The sequence below is a fragment of the Puma concolor genome, chromosome C2, assembly GCF_028749965.1.
Source record: "Puma concolor isolate L17-30 chromosome C2, mPumCon1.1.hap2, whole genome shotgun sequence".
Lineage (NCBI taxonomy): Eukaryota > Metazoa > Chordata > Mammalia > Carnivora > Felidae > Puma > Puma concolor.
Window position 1 is genome coordinate 88,661,460 of NC_141675.1, and position 23,780 is coordinate 88,685,239.

Sequence of the window (23,780 nt, forward strand, 5' to 3'; positions counted from 1 at the left end):
TAACTGACTGAGCCACACAGGTGCCCCTGTAATTTTATTTTATGGATATGCATTAATTAATGTAATCAATATCCTATTAATGAATATTGAAGCTATTTTGTTTTTTTTTTTACCTATTAAAAAGATTACTATAAGAAACATACTTATAGCTAAATATTTATGACATTGCAAGGTAAGTGTGGTTATAAAACAGCAAAATAATTTAACTTTGTGATGATGGAATTGTTCTGTATCTTGACTGGTGATGGACACACAAACCTATACAATGTGATAAAACTGTTTATCTCTAAATACACACATATGCATATACACATGCATAAATAAGTACAAGTAAAATGGGATATCTGAACAAGATCTATGGATTATGTTGATGTCAGTATCCTGGGTGATATTGTACTATAGTTTGTGAGATGTTAACATTGGAGGAAATTGGGTAGATGGTATATGAGCTCTATTATTTCTTTTTTCCTTTTTTTTATTTTTGAGAGAGAGAGGGAGAGGATGAGTTGGGGAGGGGCAGAGAGAGGGAGACAGAGAATGCTAAGCAGACTTCAGGCTCTGAGCTGTCAGCTCAGCAGGGCTGGAACTCACAGACCACGAGATCATGACCTGAGCAGAAGTTGGATGCTTAACCAACTGAACCACCCAGGTGCCCCAGAGATCTATTGTTTCTTACTGCCTGTTAGTTAGTTAATACAAATTTTCAAATGAGGAATTACTGAATTAAAAGCATTATTGTAAAGAATTTTGGTATGGAGTGCCTGGGCGGCTCAGTCGGTTGTGTCACTGAATTTTGGTTTTGGCTCAGGTCATGATCTCACAGCTCATGTGTTCGAGCCCTGCATCGGGCTCTGTGCTGGCAGCTCAGAGCCTGCTTGGGATTCTCTTTCTCTCCTTCTCTCTCTGCCCCTCCCCCCCAAAATAAAAAAACATTAAAAAGATAATATAGCTTTTGTTACACATTGCTGTTTTTGCTCATACCAATAGTGTATGAACTCCACCTCATAACATTGAATATTATTATTGTAAACACCTTTAGTTCAATCAATGTATTATTTCTCATCAATATTTAATTCCTTCAAGGTTTTAACATAGCAACACATGGTCATTTCTCTATATGTAAGTAATCCCTTCTTTTTCATTAGCTGAACAACTTCCCTTTAGGGGAGGGACCAAGAATCCACTTCTTTCTGTACTTTTCATAAAGATCACCAGGGAGTCTGGGGAACCATACTTAGAGGAGCACATAAGGTACTAAATCCTTCATCTTATAGGTAGTGACCTTGGATTTCTATGATTTGTGCAAAGTACATTTTAAGTAGTATCACCTGAGAATTTGCTAGAAATGCAAATTCTTTGACTCCACCATAAACCTACTGAATCAGTTTCTGGGCATGGAGCCCAGCAATCTGCTTTAATAAGCTCTCCAAGTAATTGGATTGCCCACTGGAATTTGAAAAGTGCTATTTGTAGAAGAGATTGATGGCATCATTGTTTATCTTTTCTCCCCACACCCTTCCCACACCCTCAATGACCTGTCACTTCCATGAAGACCAGGACTCTCTATCCATTAAAGTTCACTCTTACATCCCTAGTACCTAAACCAAGGGTGCTTAATAAATAATTACGCAAGAAATAATTTAGGGGGCACATGAGTGACTCAGTTTGTTGACTCTTGATTTCAGCTCTGGTCATGATCCCACAGTTATGGGATCATGCCCAAGTCAGGCTTTGACCTGAGCATGGAGCCTGCTTAAGATTCTCTCTCTCTCTTTCTCTGTCTCTGTCTCTCTCTCTCTGTGTCTCTCTCCCTTTCTCCTTCTGCTCCTTTCCCCCACTCACACATTCTCTCTTTCGAAAAAAAAATACCTTAGCAATTAACCAAACTCTGCCCCCCAGAGTCTGTGTCTTCACTCTGGACTGTGCAGTCAGACTCTTGGGCAGGGTCTCTGGCAACTATTTACATTACAAGGGTGAGGCCTATGGGTGTGCAAGACCCCAGTCAAAGCTAAGTTCTTGGTTCAGCTTTGCAAATGCAAGGAGGGTGACCAGAAAAATCTGGGGGTGTTGGTTGCTCCATAGACTTATAAAATGTTGCCCATATTAGGCCTCAAACCCCAAGCTCATCAGTTAAAATGGAGCTTGTGTCATTCTTGGCAAGACAATGCCATTCAAAAGTGTGAGCAATAAGCAGTAAAAAAAAAAAATAAAATAAAAAGCTAGATGATATAGGCTGGCCGGGTTCAAGGACCCAGAGAAGGTACCACAGGACCAGCCAAGAGGGTCCTTGGCTTTGCACAGGATAGAAATCAAAGGTGAGGCAAGAGGAAGTGAGAATAGAGTTTACTGAAGACATGGAGAGAGTGAAGATACAGAGTGTCCTGGAGACTCTCTGGAAAGGTGAGTGAGTTTCATCCTTGCTTGGGGTCTGGAGTTTTTATTTAGGATTGTAGTCTGGTGCACATATCTTCTCAGTCATCCAGGAACAAAGAGGAGTGTTTAAATGTTCTTCATATGTCACTTATGCCCTGGAGTCAGGTCTTGATGAGTCAGTGGTCTTGGAAAACAGGTTCATGATGACCCCACCGGGTCACTCCTTAGATGTTATCTATTGTGCTGGAAGACTCCAAAGAGATCATTAACTCCTTGACCTTTACAAGGAGGACATACATTACCTGTTCTGTGAGGCATATGTAAGGGGGTAGGGTGCAGATTCTAGCAAGAACAGAAGCAGGGAAAGGAGTGAAGAAAGCAGTTTTTCATGGGGTTCCTTTAGTTTCTCTGTCTCACTAGACAATTCAAACCTGTACATAATCTCAGACCCACAGCAGCCCTCCTCCATCATATGACTTCTCCCAAGGTAGCTCAAAATAAGTGTATGATGAGTCTCATCTGGTTTTCCCAGATTATCTCTGGAGGAGATGACAGGAACAGGACAGGAAGTGACAAAGAAGTTGTGAAAATTTTCATGGGGCTCATCCATCCCCACAAGAATGTAAGCCTCCGGAGCAGAGATTTCTGTCTGTAAATTTAGTTCACTGATGTGTCCCAAGACAGAGAACATTTCCTGCCACAATTAGTAGGTGCCTAATAAATATTTCTTAAATGTTGAAGAAAAATGAGCAGGACATCCTTGCTTTATGACACCTGTTCTCAAAGGCCAAGACCTTCTAGAATTGATCTGTTCCTTTAGTCTGGTCTTGTGGCATCAAAAACACTCCATGTGAACCCAAGATCATATTTTTGACGAAGACACGTGCCAAAGGCCTTAACCCTCAGGGCATCTCCTTAATCTTCTAGCCTTGGAGGCTGGATTTTGAGGCCTGTAGCAGTAGCTCAGAACTTGACAAACTGGCTGGGATTGGGGGCAAGGTACCAGCAGCAGGACATGAAGAGTTTCACTCAGGCTGCCTGAGAACATCTTTATCTCATTGAGAGTCATTGCTTTTGTTTTATCATTGGAATTTTCCTCCTCTGCACCCTCTAAGAAACTCAAAAGACAGGCACTTACCCAATACGCGACAATAGTCATAGAAGGATCAGCCTTGACTTACAATGTGCAAAGCAGCACTCTCTCCCTTGTCCCCAGAACACACTCCATTCAAGTAAGATGGAATCACAATTATCACTCAGTATAGCAAAACGAGAAAATCTTGGGGCACTTGGGTGGCTCAGTCAGTTAAGCGTCCAACTCTTGATTTCGGCTCACGTGATTTTAGTCACGAGATCGAGCCCCGATGTCTAGAATCCCTGCTTGGGATTCTCTCTCTCTCTCTCTCTCTCTCTCTCTCACTCTCTCTCTGCCCCTACCCTGCTATCTCTCTCTCTCTCTCTCTCTCTCCACCCCTACCCTGCTATCTCTCTCTCTCTCTCTCTCTCAAAATACATTAAAAAAATTAAAGAAAAAAAAAAAAACAAGAGAAAATCTTGACTGTACCTAGGTAAAGGAGATGCCAAAGTCTCCAAGCTTTATATGAGTCATCAGTCAGCTCCATGCATACAGCCCAGATATAATTCAGAGTGATGACAAATAGGACTATCACCTTTGACTATGGCCTTACAGGCCTCTGGACCTGCTTCCTAGAATCAGAAAAGGTCATCACCATTCTCCTTTTTGCCACCTCACCCCCCAAAATGAAATCTGACTGGAAATAGTTCTTTGGTATCTTGAAAGTAGACTAGGGATTGGGACCTCTAGCTCCTGACTTGCCAGGGTCACAGATATACTGTGTCCAATTGACTTAGTCCCTGCCTCGGTGCCTTAGTTTCTCTATATGAGAACGTCACAAAGTTCATTCAAAGCTCATTCCATCCAGCCTCTTAACCTCCTGGCAGCTCACTGCTAAATGATCTGTTGAGGAGCAAGAATTCCTGTCCCCTCAAAGGTCCTTCTAACGGGACTAAGAATCAAATTGACACGAAGCAGATTAACAGGAGAAAATAAAATTTAATAGTGTACTTATAGGGAATCCATACAGACATTTAAATTCCAAAGACCTCCAAAATGAGGTATATATGTCATTCTGAACTAAGGAGAAATGGGTAGGGATCAGGTTATTCAAAGGGGGAAGAATACAATCCTTAGGAAGATGAAAAAGTGTAAATATTTGGTAAACAAATGTTTTCTGGGCCATTCCGAAACAATGGGACAGAGAGTGATGTGAAATGTTGGGGAGTGAAGGGTCAAGAAAGAATTTCTTGCAAAAAAAAAAAAATAATAAGGTGGGGGGGTGGTTTTTATTAAAGTGCAAGGTTGGGACCCATGGGCAGAAAGAGCTGAACTGAGGTTGTGAGGAGTGACTGAGTGTATAGTTTCAAACTGGGAGGGGTTAGGGATGGCATAACTCTCTAAGGAATTTGAACCCTGAAAGCAAGCTTTCCAGCTTGCTGGAAATGACCTTGACGGGCTAGCTGCTGTTAAGAAAAGGTCATTTACTACTGTCTAGTAAACTCTTAATCACGAGACCCTTCACATGTATATCAGTGGGCCTTATGTTTAGAGAATGATTGCTAAAACATATCTTGGGCAGGGGGCGGGGCAGGGGTGGTAGAAGTAAAGCAAGTTTCTAAAGGGGTTTTTTCAGGATCCTGGAGGTCGGCCTAATGTCAGGCTAAGGTTGCCTTTTGCCTTTAGCAAAGTATTAACATTGAGGCAGCTAAGCTCCTTGAAGAAGGTCACTTTGCTTGTCTCAAGTACTTACTTGTCAAAGGGCTGTAAGTTGTAAGGAAGTTTAATTTTTTTTTCTTTTGCCTTTGTTCTCCACATCAGAGAGAACTTTGCTCAAACAGGCCTTGCTAGGTTCCTCCCTGTCTTCTACATCTAGTTCATATCATAATGTAGTTATCTATGGAGGTAGCACTCTTCCTGGAGCAGGTCTTCTAAGTTCTCTTTATTTAGTTGTGGGGGAGATAAAGAACTTTACCTGAATCTACTGGGTCTTGATTTTTTTAAAGTAGGCTCCACACCTGTGAGAAATAAACCCAGTGACCCAATCAAAGAAGGGACTTGAAGCACAGTGAAGTGAGGCTTTAATCATCATTCCTGGGAGAGCAGGTGTCTGATGGACAGGCACACTTGGGGAAGCTACAGCAGGCAATTTATCTCCTAGCCTGCAAGACCCTCCCCTGATTCCTCATTGGCTGAGTACTACAAAGGTTACAGCCTTACCCAGAAGTCACCTATGCCCATGTAAGGCCAAAAAGTAGTCTGATTGGAACAAATGTACATTTCTTTTTTTTTTTTTTTTTTAAAGTTTTTTTTTTTTTTTTCAACATTTATTATTATTTTTCGGACAGAGAGAGACAGAGCATGAACGGGGGAGGGGCAGAGAGAGAGGGAGACACAGAATCGGAAACAGGCTCCAGGCTCTGAGCCATCAGCCCAGAGCCTGACGCGGGGCTCGAATTCACGGACCACGAGATCATGACCTGGCTGAAGTCGGACGCTCAACCGACTGCGCCACCCAGGCGCCCCACAAATGTACATTTCTTAAGGTGACTCAGAGACTTCAGTTCTTTGGCTCATGCTCCTTGCAAGCCCGTGAAAAGCCCACACAATGGAGAGGGGAAGAACCAGGAAGTGAAATGTTTAAGGGTTTGGGACTCCATTGTTGGATGGAGGGCCAGTTTGTACATATTTCCAATAGGTTGTAAACCTATTGTTACTAGACAACACAGCTTTTATTTGGTATTTCTGAAAATGAATCATCTCACTTCTTACAACGTGCAACATAAGGTTCAAACTCTGAGATCAAGAGTTGCATGCTCTACCAATTAAGCCAGATGGGTGCTCCACTTGACTGCTTTTAACTCAAAATAATCTTTATACTAAAGCAGCCCATCTTGGTGTGGCCTGCCCTTGGCCCCTACAAATCCAAGAGAAGCATTTAGACACCTCCATTACTAGAGATCCCCAGAGTAATTTTTATTTTACTTCTAAGGACATTTTATATAGTGTACAAGTTCATGGAATCATTTTACTTATTTATATTTCTTTTTTCCCACATAACTAAAAACTCTTCCTGGAAATGCTATTATTTGCCACAGTGCTTTAGTAAGCAGAGTTCTAAGTCCAGCTCAGTTTTCTATCATGATTCTCTCTTATCTTTGTGGCCTCATGCCTGCAATCAATGACACATGTCAGAAAGTTTTGTGCTGTTTTTCTTCATGTACTGTCCCCTCAAGGCAGGATTGCTCTGTTTTTCCATAAAATGTTTGGTTAGTGCATGCCACATTATGTCTTCATTCCCTCCTCCTATATTTATGGGCATCAGTGATGTTCTAGGCATGGGAGACTCAGCTATAAATAAGCAGACACAGTCCCAACCCTCTCAAAGCTTACAGTCCTGCCTTCATTTTTGCCTTAATTTTCTACAAAAATAGTGTACTGTAGCCAGGGTGCCCAGGATGCAAGAGCACCTGGCTCCCAGGGTCCCACATAGACCAAGTTGGGCCACTTGCCGCTGACAGCATCCAAAGACAGAGAGATGAGTGGAGTTGAAACAAGAAAGAAATTTATCTTTTTTAAGTTTGTTTATTTATTTATATGTTTGTTTTTTGAGAGAGAGAGAGAATCCCAAACAGGGTCTGCACTGCCCATTGTGGGGCTCAGTGTGGGGCTCAAACTCACAAACTGTGAGATCATGACCTGAGTTGAAATCAAGAGTCAGTTGGTTAACCAACTGAGCCACCCAGGCACCCCAAGAAAAGAATTTATTTCAGAGAAGTCAACACTGTAAAGACAGCAGACTGGCGGCTCAAAGACTATCTGCAAAGTGCAGGAAATACTTCCAGGTTTATATAAGGAAAATGTGAGACAAAGTTTGTTGGTAGTGCACGTGGGCATTGAAGGTCAAATGGATCATCATCATGGGCAGGGTCTTGCTGGCTCAGGGCAGTCCTTATTACTAGAGGGGGTAGTTTCTGTTCCCATCAGGGGATGCTTTGCCTGCATTCTTTTGCCTAAATTGAGAGATAAACTGGAAAGAACTTAATTAGAAAGTTTGAGGTGAAAATGGAGGCAGTTGAAACCCTCTTTCAGTACCAAAATTTCAACTAATTAAACACGTTTTTCCTTAAACAAGGTCAGAGAAAATGTATTCAACAATCAAATACTTTTCTTTCTTTTCTTTTCTTTCTTTCTTTCTTTCTTTCTTTCTTTCTTTCTTTCTTTCTTTCTTTCTCTCTCTCTCTCTCTTTCTTTCTTTCTTTCTTTCTCTTTCTTTCCTTCCTTCCTTCCTTCCTTCCTTCCTTCCTTCCTTCCTTCCTTCCTTCCTTCCTTCCTTCTCTCTCTCTCTCTCTCCCTCCCTCCATCTCTTTCTTTCTTTCTTTCTTTCTTTCTTTCTTTCTTTCTCTCTCTCTCTCTTTCTTTCTTTCTTTCTTTCTTTCTTTCTTTCTTTCTTTCTCTTTCTTTCCTTCCTTCCTTCCTTCCTTCCTTCCTTCCTTCCTTCCTTCCTTCTCTCTCTCTCTCTCCCTCCCTCCCTCCCTCCATCTTTCTTTCTTTCTTTCTTTCTTTCTTTCTTTCTTTCTTTCTTTCTTTCTTTCTCTCTCTCTCTCTCTCCCTCCCTCCCTCCCTCCCTCCCTCCATTTCTTTCTTTCTTTCTTTCTTTCTTTCTTTCTTTCTTTCTTTCTTTCTTTCTTTCTTTCTTTCAACAGTTTCCATTTTAAAGAGCCAGATGTTTCAGGAGGGACTGGCCCTGGTAGTATCGTGATATTCCAACACCCATGGAGTGATTGAAGCCTGCTTTGCTGGGCAGGGCAGGGAACAAACTAGAGACCACCTAGCCCTTCCAAGGGGACATCCACCTCTCAGCTCCAGTGATGATTTCCAGACAAGACTGTGGACCCAGTTTTGCCAGGCCTTCTGATTTTTTAAGAGGAGCTATAAAACAAAATTTGGTATGAAATATTTAGATTTTTAAATATTAGCAACTTTATTTTTTAAATGTTTATTTATTAAATTTATTAAATTATTAAAAAAACTTTTTAGTTTTTTTAATGTTTATTTTTAAGAGAAAGAAAGAGAGACAGAGTGCAGCAGGAAAGGGGCAGAGAGAGAGGGAGACACAGAATCTGAAGCAGGCTCCAGGCTCTGAGCTGTCAGCACAGAGCCCAATGTGGGTCTTGAACCCCCAAACTGTGAGATCTTGATCTAAGCTGAAGTCAGATGCTTAACCAACTGAGCCACCTAGGTGCCCCTAGAAACTTTATTTAAACACTGACATTAGCAAATATGTCTCTGGCTATGTGGCTTTGAACTCTCTTCTATGATTACATATTAAAATTTTCTGTACTTGTTGTATTGTTTGCCTTAAAGACCTTTGCTTGGGGGTACCTGGGTGGCTTAGTCCTTTAAGCATCCTACGATTTATTTATTCTTCTCAGTCATGACTCTGGTCATTTTGGTTATATTTGCTCATATTTAGTAATTTTTTGCTTTCCATTTGCAGCATTGATAGCCTGACTAGAATGGGTCTCCAGTTCTTGGTCATAAATTGTAATGACTGTGGCTTCCTTGCTCACAATGGATGGGTTCTAGCAGCTGTGTCCCCACTGTGTATCTCATTTCTCCTGGCTGTAATAGCTCATTGGCCCAGGATGGACAATTACCCACCTCAGGAACTGGGATTTGTGATCTAGACAGCTCTGATTCAGAAATGGTTAGAACCATAAGCATCAATCACTTTCTTAGAAGGCTGATTAACAACCATATTCCACTGGCAGCAGGGAGGGGAGGGGAGGAAGAGGGGAGGCAGGGAGAAGAGTAGAACCCAAGGAACTTCCAGGGAGATATCCCAATGGCTTTGCAATTCCTTATTCTAGCCCTTTCCTTCAGCTTTACTATATTCTTAAATTCCAGTTTTATGACATATCCCTCTACATATCTTTATACAGATTTGCATACATAGAATACACATATGCATATATCGATATGCATACACATGAATATGTATATACAATATACATGTATATGTTAAAATAAATTTCTAGGCCCAAGATAGAGCTGTCAGCAAACAGAATCTAAATAACTTTCATGTCTCTGTAAATGCTCCACTTGAACAGAAACACAGTATATCCAGTCAAACAATTTTCAAACACCAAGCCGACTCTTGGGTCTATGCATATTTCCTTGTTCCTTCTCACCCCAAACAAGGTTGACTGTGGCCCCAGCCAATCATATATTTTCTATTTTTTCCTGCATTTTTTTAATGCTTGTTTATTTTTGAGAGACACAAAGACAGAGTGTGAGCAGGGGTGGCACAGAGACAGAGGGAGACACAGAATCCAAAGCAGGCTCCAGGCTCTGAGCTGTCAGCACAGAGCCTGACGTGGGGCTTGAACTCACAAACCATGAGCTCATGACCTGAGCTGAAGTTGGACACTTAACCAACTGAACCACCCAGGTGCCTATCCTGCGTTTTCTTTTTTCTTTATCCTGTGAAAACTTCCTGCCTTCCTCCCCATTTTTCAGTTCTCTAGACCCTTGGGAGTGGAGACTACTTGCTTCATGAAGTGGTTAAAATAAACTTTGTTTGTATCACTTAAATCATCTTCTTTAATCATTTTTAACCTACATATACATAAAATTCTCAATTTTCCCTTCAGCCAAATTTAATTGAATTTTGTTATGGCAACCAAAGGGCTTCAGCCAATTTAAAAATAAAGATATTCAGGAATAGCAAGCTCCAGTATTAACACTAGAGGAAAACCATTTAATGTGAATGCTACCATGGCCCTCATTTCATTTTATTGCTGAGCCAGAAGCCTGAAAATCTTGATGACTAAAGTCCTCTGTCTTCAAATACTTTCATCCAGGAGAAAGTCAATGAAAAACTACACCCCATGGTCATAGCCAACATCAAACACTGAAAGAAGCATCATATCCTTTCTTGACATGTATCCAAAGAAAAGATGAGTACAGGATGTCCACAGCCCTGGCCAACTGATCTTAATTTCTCTTCATGTACCAAAAAAAAAAAAAAAAAAAAAAAAAAAAAGTCTGTAAAAACAATGCCCTTAGGGGGGCTTCTTTCTCCACCTCCTCCTCTTCCTCCCTGTGTTCTCACAGGCCAAGCTGAGCCTGAAAAGAGGCACTTTTGAGTGAATATTCCCTCAATGGATGCAGATAGTAATGTTCCAAATGACTTGTGGGTTTTATTGTCGCCACTAGGCTAACTCATCAAACCAGGTTGGTCCTACCAGATATTTTCATGGCCAGTGCTCCATTAGGAAAGACCCAGAGAATGAATGGGACTAATATGTATGATGAGTGCCTGCTTTGGGTCAGGCATCTGGCTTCTATTCATTCCTCATAGTCATCCAATGAAGTAGATAGTATTTTTCCCCTTTGACAGATAAAGAGCTGGAATTCAGAGAGGTCAAGTGAACTGTCCAGTATCTTACAGGTAAAATGTGATGGGTTCCAGCAAAGCTTGAGCCTGCAATCTTTACTATACCAAGCACAGCCTTCAACTGAGAAGTTCCTCATTCTCAGGAAAAAAGTTGTAGAGTTTTTCCACTAGGCCTGAGACAGAATTCACACTACAGCCTGTGTCAGGAAAATGATCTGAATGTTCACACAGTGGGCTTTCTGTGATTCTGTTACTATGGATTCAGAGTTCTGCACTCAGTTGATCCATAACCACCTTCTGAGGTGGTCAGTAAGAACATGAGGAGTAGTCAGATGGATAGGGCCTTAGACTGGCGGGCAACCAACCCAGTGTTGGGTATACACCTCTGCTTCTGACTTCTTTGCTTTGCCTTTGTTCCCAAGTTCATAACATGGGAATAATAATTCCTGTCCATTCCACCTCACAAAGGATAAAGAGGAAGTGAATACACTGCCAAGGTGAGTACGTGGGTGAGCCAACACAACTGCGATGATCCAAGGGCACCTCTCACCCTTAGCAACATCCCTGTGATGGCAGAAGTAACACCAGATTAGAAAGAAATACCAGGTTAAAAAACTCATGCAGATGCCCCCTGCCCAGTGTCAATGCTCCTCACTTATCTATATACTAAAAGAACTGCCCTTCCCTGGGGCAGGGAGGGAACTGACAAGACAAGCCAAACAGCCCAAGCTTTATCTAGGTCATCCTGAAGCGGAATAAGCAAAACATCAACCTTGTTTCCCTTGAGCACAGAACAAAAACACAGGGATGAGATTAAGTAGCAGGGAAAATTTCATTGTTCCCCCCCCTGAGGCCTGCTTCCGGCACACTGCTATTACTATCTTATCGCTGTTTATTTTCACGCTGGGGAACCTGGGTGGCTCAATTGGTTAAGTGTCTGACTCTTGATTTTGGCTCAGGTCATGATCTCATGGTTCGTGAGATTGAGCCCCACACAAGGCTCTGAACTGGGTGTGGAGCTGCTTGAGAGTCTCTCTCTCCCTCTCTTTCTCTGCTCCTCCCCTGCTTGTGTGAGCCCTTGCTCTCTTCTCTGTCTCTCAAAATAAAGACATAAACATTTTTTAAAAATGATGATAAAAACACTACAGAGAAGACTGAAGTCCTTTTTGACCCTCTTTTTGTTCTAGTACCTCAAATCTCAGTCCACACCCAAGGGGTAACCTCTATTAGTAAAATCATTGTAGATACTTTTTCTATGTATTTCACTGAATGGTGTCATATACATATTTAGCTTATACAAAGTCAATTTTAGCCAAAACAACAAAACAAAACAAGGCTCTGAGCAAGAAATAGCGATTTAAGTAGTACCATTCCACACATTGAGCTGATCAATGGCCTGGAGAAATGTAGGGTGAATGACATTCATTATCCCTCAGTTAAAACCCAAGTCCCGGGGCGCCTGGGTGGCACAGTCGGTTAAGCATCCGACTTCAGCCAGGTCACGATCCAGCGGTCCGGGAGTTCGAGCCCCGCGTCAGGCTCTGGGCTGATGGCTCAGAGCCTGGAGCCTGTTTCCGATTCTGTGTCTCCCTCTCTCTCTGCCCCTCCCCCGTTCATGCTCTGTCTCTCTCTGTCCCAAAAATAAATAAACGTTGAAAAAAAAAAAAAAAACAAACCCAAGTCCCTCAAGTGTCCTGGGCTTCACAGAGTGTGACCATTTCAATACCCATGTGGATGATTTAAAATATTTTCAAAGGTAATTCTGATAATACTTGATTTTTTTGCTCTAAACATTAACTTTTGAACTCAATCCCTATTAGGAGTCACGCTGTATACATCCGCTCTGGCTCCATGACTAATCATCATGCCCAGTGCAAGTCCTGAAATACAGTGATAAAGTTAATTTACATACCGGGATCCACAATATGGAAGCTGCCCCCATGGCTCAGCATAAAAATCTAAATCAGAGTCAACCTGCAATGAGGGAGACCCCACTGTCTAAAAAAACTAACGCCAATCACAATCATCCAACTCAGCTTTCACTAGCTTACCTTACCCTAGAAAATAAGACCTGCTAGCCTATAAGGATAAAGAAATCCCCCACCTCCTAGCCTGTTTCCTCAGTGCCTCTTCTAACGCTCTGTACGACTCACCCTGGCCCCAAATCCCTGGGGAAGAGAGCTTCACTGCTTGTTATGTCCTGTGCACCCGCAATCCATGGATTGTCTTCCTTTGAATAAAGGACATCAAACTTATTACTAACTTGTTTTAGTTTTGTCATTTAACAAATGTTCTGTAATGTTGCGGGACAGAAAAAAGGAAAGAAGGAAGGATCCTGGACTGGGTGAACCATACACACGAGGAAAATCTTGGCTACAGATTATGCTGAGTAATGGTGTTTCTGACTTTGCTGAGATGGTATTCAGAGAGAAACACCACTCTGCTTATGTGTAATATGGGCCTTAAAACAGTGGCCATTTGGGGGCTATCCTCTGGAGCGGGAAGTATAGGCTTTCTGCTCTGAGTGTGGCATCATGCTAATAGGGCCCCCATCAGTGGGAATGGGCTGACCCCCGTCCACATGAACCCCATGACACCAAAATCTGACTTGAGCCAGACTTGCTTTCCTTTCCACAGGCACACTTTAAAGGGAACGGACTGGCTACGTTTTCTCTCAAGACCAAGGGAACTTGGGATCTTACTCCCCTTACTACATTCTTGGGTATCTGGTTTCCCTGCAGGTGCTTGGTGTTTTCACAGTCCTGATCGATGGTTGTTATCAAATATCTCCTACCTTAAAGCTCTTCCTGAACCCAGGGTTTCACTTTATGTCAAATCTATTGTTTTTTGGACATTCTGAGCAATGATTTTGCAATGGTGAATGCCTTGCAAAGGAGCAGAGGATGAGTGGATGGCTGATTTTGGCTTGTTACAGTGTTGAAGGCCATCCTGGAGTTGGCACAATCAGCTCAGAACTGCCAGATAATTCCCCTTCAGATCTAGTCAACTGAGAGAAACAGCTGTGTTAAGAGAACATCCAAACTCCTGCTCAGTTGATCCTGGAGTGGGGCAAGGCAGAGCTGAGACCACGTTGCTAAATACCCATTGTGTGAGCTTTTTAGCCCCGGCAAAGGCTTCAAAGCTGGAGTTGTTCATCCCTTGGAGCAGGATAGAAAGTGGATTAGGAGGATTGTTAGAAAATAATCTAATCCAGCCTTGTCATTTAGATTTTCATTTTCAATTCTTTCAATGTACAAATGAGGAATTTGAGGCTGCAAAAGGGGAAGTGTCTCGTTCAAGATCACACATTTGCATTAGTGAAAGAGGGGAAGTGAAAACTCAGGTCTTCTCACTTCTAATTCAGTGTTCTTCCTCAACACTACTTTGGAAGCACTGGGTGAAACAAAATTAAACCATGATCTTTATCACGAGAATTCTGAGTCTTTAATATGCTAATAAATGTTTCCTTCTAAGAGAGGAATATAGTTTCCAGACATTTCCAAACTTTTTTGACCAGAGTAATTTTTTTTTAAGTTTATTTATTTATTTTTAAAGAGAGAGAGAGAGAGAGAGCACAGAGGAGGAGCAGAGAAAGAAGAGAGAGAACCCCCAAGCAGGATCTGTACTGCAGTCACAGAGCCTAACTTAGGGCTCGAACTCATAAACCGTGAAGTCATGACCTGAGCCAAAATCAAGAATTGGACACTCAACCAACTGAGCCACCCAGCTGCCCCAGACCAGATTAATTTTTTTTTTCTTTTTTGAAAGACAGAGAGAAAGAGAGAGGGCATAGTGAGCGAGGGTCAGAGAGAGAGAAGTGGGGCTCATCTGAAGCGGGGCTCCAGCTCAGGAACCATGTGAATCACGACCCTAGTGGAAGTCAGATACTTAATCAATTGAGCCACCCAGGTGCCCCCAGATTACATTTTTAATACAGTGTCTATTTACATTCTCCATAAGAGGATTAAAGGATTTTTCAGAACAGTTTAGGAAATACTGTCCTACACCATGCTGTTATTGTTAAGTGCTACACACAAAAAATTACCTACACATAATCCCTACAATCCACAGTGTTATGAAGCACTGATGTTGAGACACAGGATACTCAGCCACTGGCAAACATCATTTGTCATTCTAAATATCAGCAATGAGCTTTGCATTTCAAATTTTTTTTTTCAACGTTTATTTATTTTTTGGGACAGAGAGAGACAGAGCATGAATGGGGGAGGGGCAGAGAAAGAGGGAGACACAGAATCGGAAACAGGCTCCAGGCTCTGAGCCATCAGCCCAGAGCCTGACGCGGGGCTCGAACTCACGGACCGCGAGATCGTGACCTGGCTGAAGTCGGACGCTTAACCGACTGCGCCACCCAGGCGCCCCAAGCTTTGCATTTCAAAATGCAGAACTGTGTGTGATGGGGGAGGGGGAACGTGGGTAGGGTAAGGGTTAAATGGTCAGCTCTTCTCTGACAAGCAGAATTATCTCAGCATATCTGGGGTTTAGGGCTGGTCAGCCTTCATTCAACACACATTGTGCTTCTGTGACATGTCCTAGATTCTTGCCCTCAAGGACACCTCAGTTCAGTAGGGGAACAAACACATAAAGGAGTGAGTACTTGTACAAGACAAAGTTAAAGGGAAGAGCAAGGAGAGAGTGAAGCATCAGGCCTAGAGAAGGGGACAGGGACAGTGGCTAGGATAACTTTCCAGAGGGATCCCTTCCATTGGGTGTTAAAGGCACAGTAGGAATTGACAATGGCAGAGTGAGAAAAGGGAGAGAGAACAGCACATACTAAGGCAGAGAGGGGAAAAACAACATGGCGCTCGTGGGCAGCGTGGGAAATTGAGTATTATTGGTGGGAAGGGGAGAGTCACAGGGTTAACTGGCAGGGATCTTAGGCTGAATAGCCTTCTGCACTAGTCTAAGGTGTTTGAACATCCTCTGTGAGGTCTAACTAAAGGAGTTGGCCAAGTCTGCCTCCATAAACACTTGCCACTCTGAGACTGTGAGAGTCAGCCACCTCCTCAGCTCAGGCTAAGATTCCAAATTGCCATGATAACAGATGGCATTTTGAGGTGTGGGGCTTAGAGAGAGAGAGGCTGGTTGGGACTGAATTTCACATTAGCCTCTTCTCCACATATAACTTAAGAATGGAACCCAGGGGTGCCTGGGGGCTCAGTCGGTTAAGTATCCAACTTCAGCTTAGGTCATGATCTTGCAGTTCAAGAGTTGGAGCACCACCTTGGACATTGGGCTCTGTGCTGACAGCTCAGAGTCTAGAGCCTGCTTCAGATTCTGTGTCTCTGGCTCTCTCTACCCCTCCCCTGCTTGTGCTCTGTCTCTTTCTCTATCTCTCAAAATAAACATTAAAAAAAAAAAAAAAAGAACGGAACCCAAATGCCCACCTGTAGCCTAAAGCCACCACACTGTCCGAGATGGAAGAATTTAGAGACAAATCCATCCTCATAACATGTTTTGTAGTTAAGATAACTTTGACTCTGAGGTGATATAACAAACATATCAGTCACAGAGCCAGGATAAGATCCCATGTTTCCTATACCCAGGACCAGGCTTTTTTAAAACTTGGAATTAAGTTATCCAAGCCAAGAGAAGCTAATCATCAAGCTTGTGCCCATTCATTCATTCATCACACATTTATTCACTCTCTTCTGTAAATTTGTTTTTAGGAACTGAAGATTCATGGATGACAAAAACCTGATATCTGTCCTAGAGGAGCCCAAGTCAAAAGGTAGGGACATAACACCACAGAAGGCTCTGGTGGCTCCAAGGACTGAGAGCATGTTGAGTGAAACAGGATGGTCCTTACCATAGCTTTAGATGATTGTTGTCTGAATATATTGGCTCAGAGTTGCCTTCCTAAGAATTTTTTCAAGAGATCAGAACTCTAGATTTTAAAGTAAATATTCTGATTTTTAAAAAATGTTTATTTATTTATTTTGAGAGAGAGATCATGAGAGGAGAAGGGCAGAGAGAGAGAGGGAGGGAGACAGTTCCCAAGCAGTCTTCATGCTCAGTGCAGAGCCCAACACAGGGCTTGATCCCATGACCATGAGATCATGACCTGAGTCAAAATCAAGAGTCAAATGCTTAACCGACTGAGCCACCCAGACGTCCCAAAACATTCTGATTTTTAAAGTACTGTAAGGCCCAAACAAAATTTATCTGTGACTGGATTTGACTTACTGCTGCCATTCTGTGATTCCTATAGTAGACAACAGTTCTTACTATATTGCTCAAAGATCTCCTGGGGGACTTGTTAAAAATACAAAATTCTTGGCTACATCCCAACACACTTGGAATCAATAGGGCTGGGTCAAGGTCCTTTAATCTCTACTTGTCATAAACACTTCCAGTGCACAGACCACACTTTGAGAAACTCTGATCTAGCTACAGTGTCTCCCACTTAGAAGCTTTCATCTCATCCTTTCTTAATCTCAGATCTCAGGCAGTGGATTTATACAGCTGATTCAATGGCACTATAGTACAATTCTGGAGGTCAATCCCATACATTTGGTTCATCTCAGTACTGAAAGCACCCCACACAAACTCAAAGAAGGAACAGCAAAGACAAACATAGGCAAAGGGCAGAGATGGATAGTTTGTAAAAGGCTGGAGACATAAAGGAAGCCAAAATGGAAGAAGAGAGGGGGAGTTAGGCAATTGAAGTTAACTGCTGCATCACAGCCAATCAATGGTGTGTGGGCTTCAGAAGAATCACCCACTATTACACACTAACTATAATCCCTGGTCCTAGTTCTCAATTGCTTATCTAGTTAGATACTTAGTTCATTAAGAGATGGCCAGGAGACTGTTAGAGGTAAAATGATTCTCTGGGTTGCAGCAACAGGTCTTCCTTCTTCTGAGTAGACTACCTGATTTAAACTTTCACCTGAGAGTAACTGTTTGGGGCCATTTTGGGATTCTCAGCTGGGCACAGTCTTCTTCATATGGCATAGGCTCCAAGGGGGAAGAGTGCAGGTCACTGGGAAAACACAACTATAAGGATTGCTTTGATTTAGCCCCTCCCTACCACACCAGCCCCACCTCCATGGCTACACTATTCCAACAATACCATCCTGTGGTTTTCATGCTCACAATACTCCTTCTCTTCTCCATGCCGTTGCTTGCACTGCCCCTTCCCAGTGCCTCGGATGAAATCTATCCCTTTTCAACTCTCCTTCACCAGCTTACTGTTTGCTCATCATCTAAGATCCAGGATACCTCCTGAATGCCAACCTGGTCAAGTTCTGCTATCTGTGCTCCCATGATTCCCTTTCCAGTTATCACCCCTTTACCACACCCAATTACATAATCTGTTTAGCGGTCCAGCTTTGTCTTTGGACCATGTGCTTTTGTGTGCAGGGTTGCTTATTTGTTTCAGTATTTGTAGAGTTTATTCCAGTGTCCAGCACATAGGAGAGGCTCGATAAACATTTATTGAATAAATGAGGTTTAACCATGTGGGTGCTATGCAATGTGAGCAAATCACTTAACCTTCTTAAGATTTCTTTTATCTGCACAATAAGGCAATAATACTTTCTCCCTAAGACTGTTATGAGAATTAAATGAGACAATGTATGTAAATACATAGCACCTGACTGATAGAAGATGATCAATAATTTTTTAAGAGCTAAAAAAAGAGTTTAAGAAGTTATCTGTCCAAGCCTCCTGCTTTCATCATCAAAAACCATTAAGCCAGCCTTCTCATGCTACAGGATCTAAATACCATTTTATTTATTTATTTTTATTTTTTATTTATTTATTTAGTTAGTTTTTAATTTACATCCAAGTTAGTTAGCATATAGTGCAACAATGATTTCAAGACTAGATTCCTTAATGCCCCTTACCCATTTAGCCCATCCCCCCTCCCTTAACTCCTCTAGCAGCCCTCTGTTCGCTATATTTAAGAGTCTCTTATATTTTGTCCCCCTCCCTGTTTATATATTATTTTTGCTTGCCTTCCCTTATGTTTATCTGTTTTGTATCTTAAATTCCACATATGAGTGAAATCATATGATATTTGTCTTTCTCTGACTAATTTTGCTTAGCATAATACCCTCTAGTTCCATCCACGTTGGTGCAAATGGCAAGATTTCATTCTTTTTGATTGCCGAGTAATATTCCACTGTATATATATACTGCATTTTCTTATCCATTCATCCATCAATGGACATTTGGGCTCTTTCCATACTTTGGCTATCGTCAATAGCACTGCTATAAACATTGGGGTGCATGTGCCCCTTCAAAACAGCATACCTGTACCCCATGGATAAATACCCATTAGTACAATTGTTGGGTCATAGGGTAGTTTTATTTTTAATTTTTTGAGGAACGTCCACACTGTTTTCCAGAGCAGCTGCACCAGTTTGCATTCCCACCAGCAGTGCAAAAGAGATCCTCTTTCTCCACATCCTCGCCAATATCTGTTGTTGCCTGAGTTGTTAATGTTAGCCATTCTGACAGGTGTGAGGTGGTATCTCATTGTGGTTTTGATATATATTTCCCTGATGATGAGTGATGTTGAGCATTTTTTCATGTGTCAACCATCTGGATGTCTTCTTTGGAGAAGTGTCTATTCATGTCTTTTGCCCATTTCTTCACTGGATTGTTTGTTTTTTGGGTGCTGGTTTGATAAGTTCCTTATAGATTTTGGATACTAACCCTTTATTTGATCTGTCATTTGCAATATCTTCTCCCATTCCGTTGCTTGTCTTTTAGTTTTGCTGATTGTTTCCTTCGCTGTGCAGAAGCTTTTTATTTTGATGAGGTCCCAGTAGTTCATTTTTGCTTTTGTTTCCCTTGCTTCCAGAGACATTTCGAATAAGAAGTTGCTGCAGCCAAGATCAAAGAGGTTTCTGCCTGCTTTCTTCTTGAGGATTTTGATGGCTTCCTATCTTACATGTAGGTCTTTCATCCATTTTGAGTTTCTTTTTGTGTATGGTGTAAGAAAGTGGTCCAGGTTCATTTTTCTGCATGTTGCTGTCCAGTTTTCCCAATAAGCGTTTGCTGAAGAGACTGTCTTTATTCCATTGGATATTCTTTCCTGCTTTGTCAAAGATTAGTTGTCCATACGTTTGTGGGTCCATTTCTGGGTTCTCTATTCTGTTCTACTCATCTGAGTGTCTGTTTTTGTGCCAGTACCATACTGTTTTATTGATTACAGCTTTGTAATATAACTTGAAGTCCAGGATTGTGATGCCTCCTGCTTTGGTTTTCTTTTTCAGGATTGCTTTGACTATTTGGCATCTTTTCTGGTTCCATACACATTTTAGGATTGTTTGTTCTAGCTCTGTGAAGAATGCTGATGTTATTTTCACAGGGATTGCACTGAATATGTAGATTGCTTTTGGTAGTATCAACATTATAACAATATTTGTTCTTCCAATCCAGGAGCATGGAATATTTTTCCTTTTTTTGTGTGTCTTCTTCAATTTCTTTCATAAGCTTTCTATAGTTTTCAATAGATTTTTCACCTCTTTGGTTAGGTTTATTCCTAGGTATTTTATAGTTTCTGGTGCAATTGTAAATGGGATCAATTCCTTGATTTCTCTTTCTGTTGCTTCATTATTGGTGTATAGGAATGAAACTGATTTCATTGATTTTATATCCTGTGAATTTGCTGATTTCTGGATCAGTTCTATCAGTTTTTTTTTGTGGAATCTTTTGGGTTTTCCATAGAGAGTATCATGTCATCTGCAAAGCAGGAAAGTTTGACTTTCTCCTGGCCAGTTTTGATATCTTTTACTCCTTTGTATTGTCTGATTGCTGAGGCTGACTTCCAATACTATGTTGAATAACAGTGACGAGAGTGGACACCCCTGTAGTGTTCCTGACTTTGGGGGAAAGTTCTCAGTTTTTCCCCATTGAGGATGATATTAGCGGTGGGTCTTTCATATATGGCTTTTATGATCTTGAGGTATGATCCTTCTATCCCCATTCTCTTCAGGGTTTTTATCAAGAAATGATGCAGTCTTTTGTTAAATGCTTTCTCTGCATCTATTGAGAGGATCATGTGGTTCTTGTCCTATTTTAGATTTAAGGAAGAAGATGGTAACTGTGTGCCTCTTTCTGGGGATGTACACTAGATGGGGTTTCATTCCAAAGAAACAACCTTCTTAAGGGCAAGGTCTCTAGAGTGTACTCTGCCTGGGCCACACCTAAGTAGGTGAGAAGAGTTTGCATATGCAAGTCACATGCTCTTTTTACCTAGACTCATATGACAAACACCCAGGCTTGCAACACTCTCTAAGTCAGGAGTGAAAAATGAAACAGAATCAATGGTCCCAGACTGATTATGTTTCAAAGATAGGATGTTATTTCTAAACTCTCACCCATTGTTCCTTTTTACTCCTCACCCTTAAGATGATAGCCATTTGCCTTTGTAACTGGCAATAAAGAAAGAGTGAGTAAGCATAGCAGAGAGAAAGGGGGTAGGTTGGGTAAACTGGCTGTTGTTTCACTGGAATGACTCAAGTAAAATATAATCAACATATATTAGTATCTTTCTTACACTAAATTTGCTGTTGAATTAAGAATGGAAGCCATAGAAGGTCTTAACAACTGGGCATATGAGCCTCCCCAAGTCTTATTTAGGACTAGAAATTTGCCTTTTAAGGCAAACCAAAGGAAGCTGCCCACCCTGAGAGCATAGAGGACCCATCCTTGGGGGCAAGTCTCTGGACAGTTCGATTCAGTGTAGTTCAACACGTATTTCCCAAATGCTTTGGGCCAGGTGGTATGCTAAGAGCTGGGGAGACAGATATCATTAAGACATGCTACCTGTCCTAAAGGAGCTCCTAGGCTGGGACTCCCTTCCTAATTAATGTCCAGGTCTATCAGTGGATGTGCCAAGTGGGGATGACATATCCCCTTCTGTGCCCATAGGAGATGCTGCCTAAGGGCCCACAATCTCTCCCATTCAGCCCAATGCTGCCTCAGAATTGTTTTCAACACAGCATATCTGGCTGATCACCTGGCCAAGAACTTATCCTCACAATTGGTAGTGTACGGGCTTCAGAAAGAGGCAGCTCTAAATTCTAACTCCAGCGTCAGTTTGTACTATGTTGTCTTGGAAAAATCCCTTCCCACCTTTTGAGCTTCAGTTTCCTCATCTGTAGCATGGGACGGTCTTCACAACACTACAAAGTTGGTACTATTACTGTCCCATTTTAAAGATGAGAAAAACTGAGGCACAGAGAGGGTAAGCAGCTTTCCCAAGATCACAAAATAGAAAGAGGAAGAGCCAGAATTCAAAGCCAAAAGTCTATTTTTAGAGCCCATTCTGGTAACTGCTAAGGTTTGACTGGTCTTAGGCTGGTCAAATGCTCTCTAGGGGTTAACAAGCACAAAACTGCCAGACTCAGATGACATATTTAACAGAGGGTTCATTCATTAAGAGACATATTCTACGGGCTGAAACTTTATCTCTGGCTAGAGACAGTTTATTTGGTCTTAAAATAAGAAAAGCTGTGGTGAAAAGACCTGCAGGAGTCACATATATCAAAGCTCATGTCATATCCAAACTGTTTGGTCAAGAGTCTGACTCTTGAAAGCGACTCATCTGATCATGAAATATGAGAGTCAGAGATCACTTGACTAAGCAGTCCAAACCCCTCTGACTAAAATATGCTCTACAGGAACATTGCTCAAGTCAACTTCCGTTGCCAAGATGGTTACGCAGTGATTGAGGCACAGGTTAAAAGTTCAGAAGAAGGTAAATCTTAAGCCTGAGATATTTTAAGTGGGCTAATGGTTGTAGAACTCTTAGGATAATGCCTGGCACCTAGGAAACACAGTTTAAGTGGTTTGAAAATAAATAAAATATAGCCAGGTGGGTTTAGGAGGAGACCCAGAGAGAAGCAGCCATGCCAAGGAGCAAGTTGAACTTCTTTTCACATCCTTCCCCACACTGGCCTTAGAGAAATCACTTCATTTCTTTTTTTCTGTTAAGTTAATTTTTTTATTTTGAGAGAGAGAGAGAAAGAGATTGGGGAGGGGAAGACAAGGGGAGAAAGAGAATTTCAAGCAGGCTCCATGCTCTCAGCACAGAGCCCAGATCTCACAAACTGTGAGATCATGACCTGAGCCAAAATCAAGAGTCTGATGCTTAACCAACTGAGTCACCCAGGTGCCCCCCCCCCCGCTGTCTTTAAGTTTATTTATTTATTTTTGAGAGAGAGGTGGGGAGGAGGAGGAGGAGGAGGAGAGAGAGAGAGAGAGAGAGAGAAGGGAGAGATAATCTCAAGCAGGTTCCACACTGTCAGCACAGGCCCGGCCCAACATGGGGCTTGAAGTCACAAACCATGAGATCATGACCGGAGCAGAAATCAAGAGTTGGATGCTCAACCGACTGAGCCTCCCAGGCTCCCCAAATCACTTCATTTCTGAACCTCATTTTGCTTGCCTGTTGAGTAAAAATTACAACAATAAAGTAACTCGAGAGGGTTGTTTTAAGAATCAGACAGTGAGATATTAGGGGTGAAAATATGTCATTTATAAACTATAAAGCACTATACAAACATCATTACTATTCCTATTTAGTCCTTATTCAGAATTCCTGTGAGTGAAAGAACTAGAGAGATGTCCTCTGGCAGAGAATAAGATTTCTGGTGCTGGTGCCCAGGATTGTCTGCTCTCCTCCCCAGCACCCTCCCTGGCCCAGCCCTACCCCTAGCTGTGGGTTCAGCCAAGTAGGGAGTAGAGGAGGGCTGCGTCCCGGAATTGGAACACAGGGTGCCCTCTCTTCCTCTCTTGCACAATCAAGGCTGTGCAGAGTTCTTGGGACTACGGGAGAAGTGCATTTGGTGTGCCAGGTCAGCCACATTCAGGATTAGATAGACTTTTAGGGACTGCCCTGAGAACCTGATGACCCAAGATAACCTCATTTCTTTGGGCACCAGAATTGTGAGT

General features: G+C 42.0%; 1 protein-coding gene across 4 annotated transcripts in view; it reads left to right on the top strand.

The window, feature by feature from the left end:
- The window catches only part of LMLN (leishmanolysin like peptidase), a 149,292-nt gene that overhangs the window by 105,789 nt on the left and 19,723 nt on the right, over window positions 1–23,780 (top strand). For all 4 annotated transcript variants that reach the window (XR_015240236.1, XR_015240237.1, XR_015240239.1 and 1 more), the window contains one exon: window positions 16,538–16,599. The gene's annotated coding sequence lies outside the window, so the exon portion shown is untranslated. The remainder of the gene's footprint in view (window positions 1–16,537; window positions 16,600–23,780) is intronic.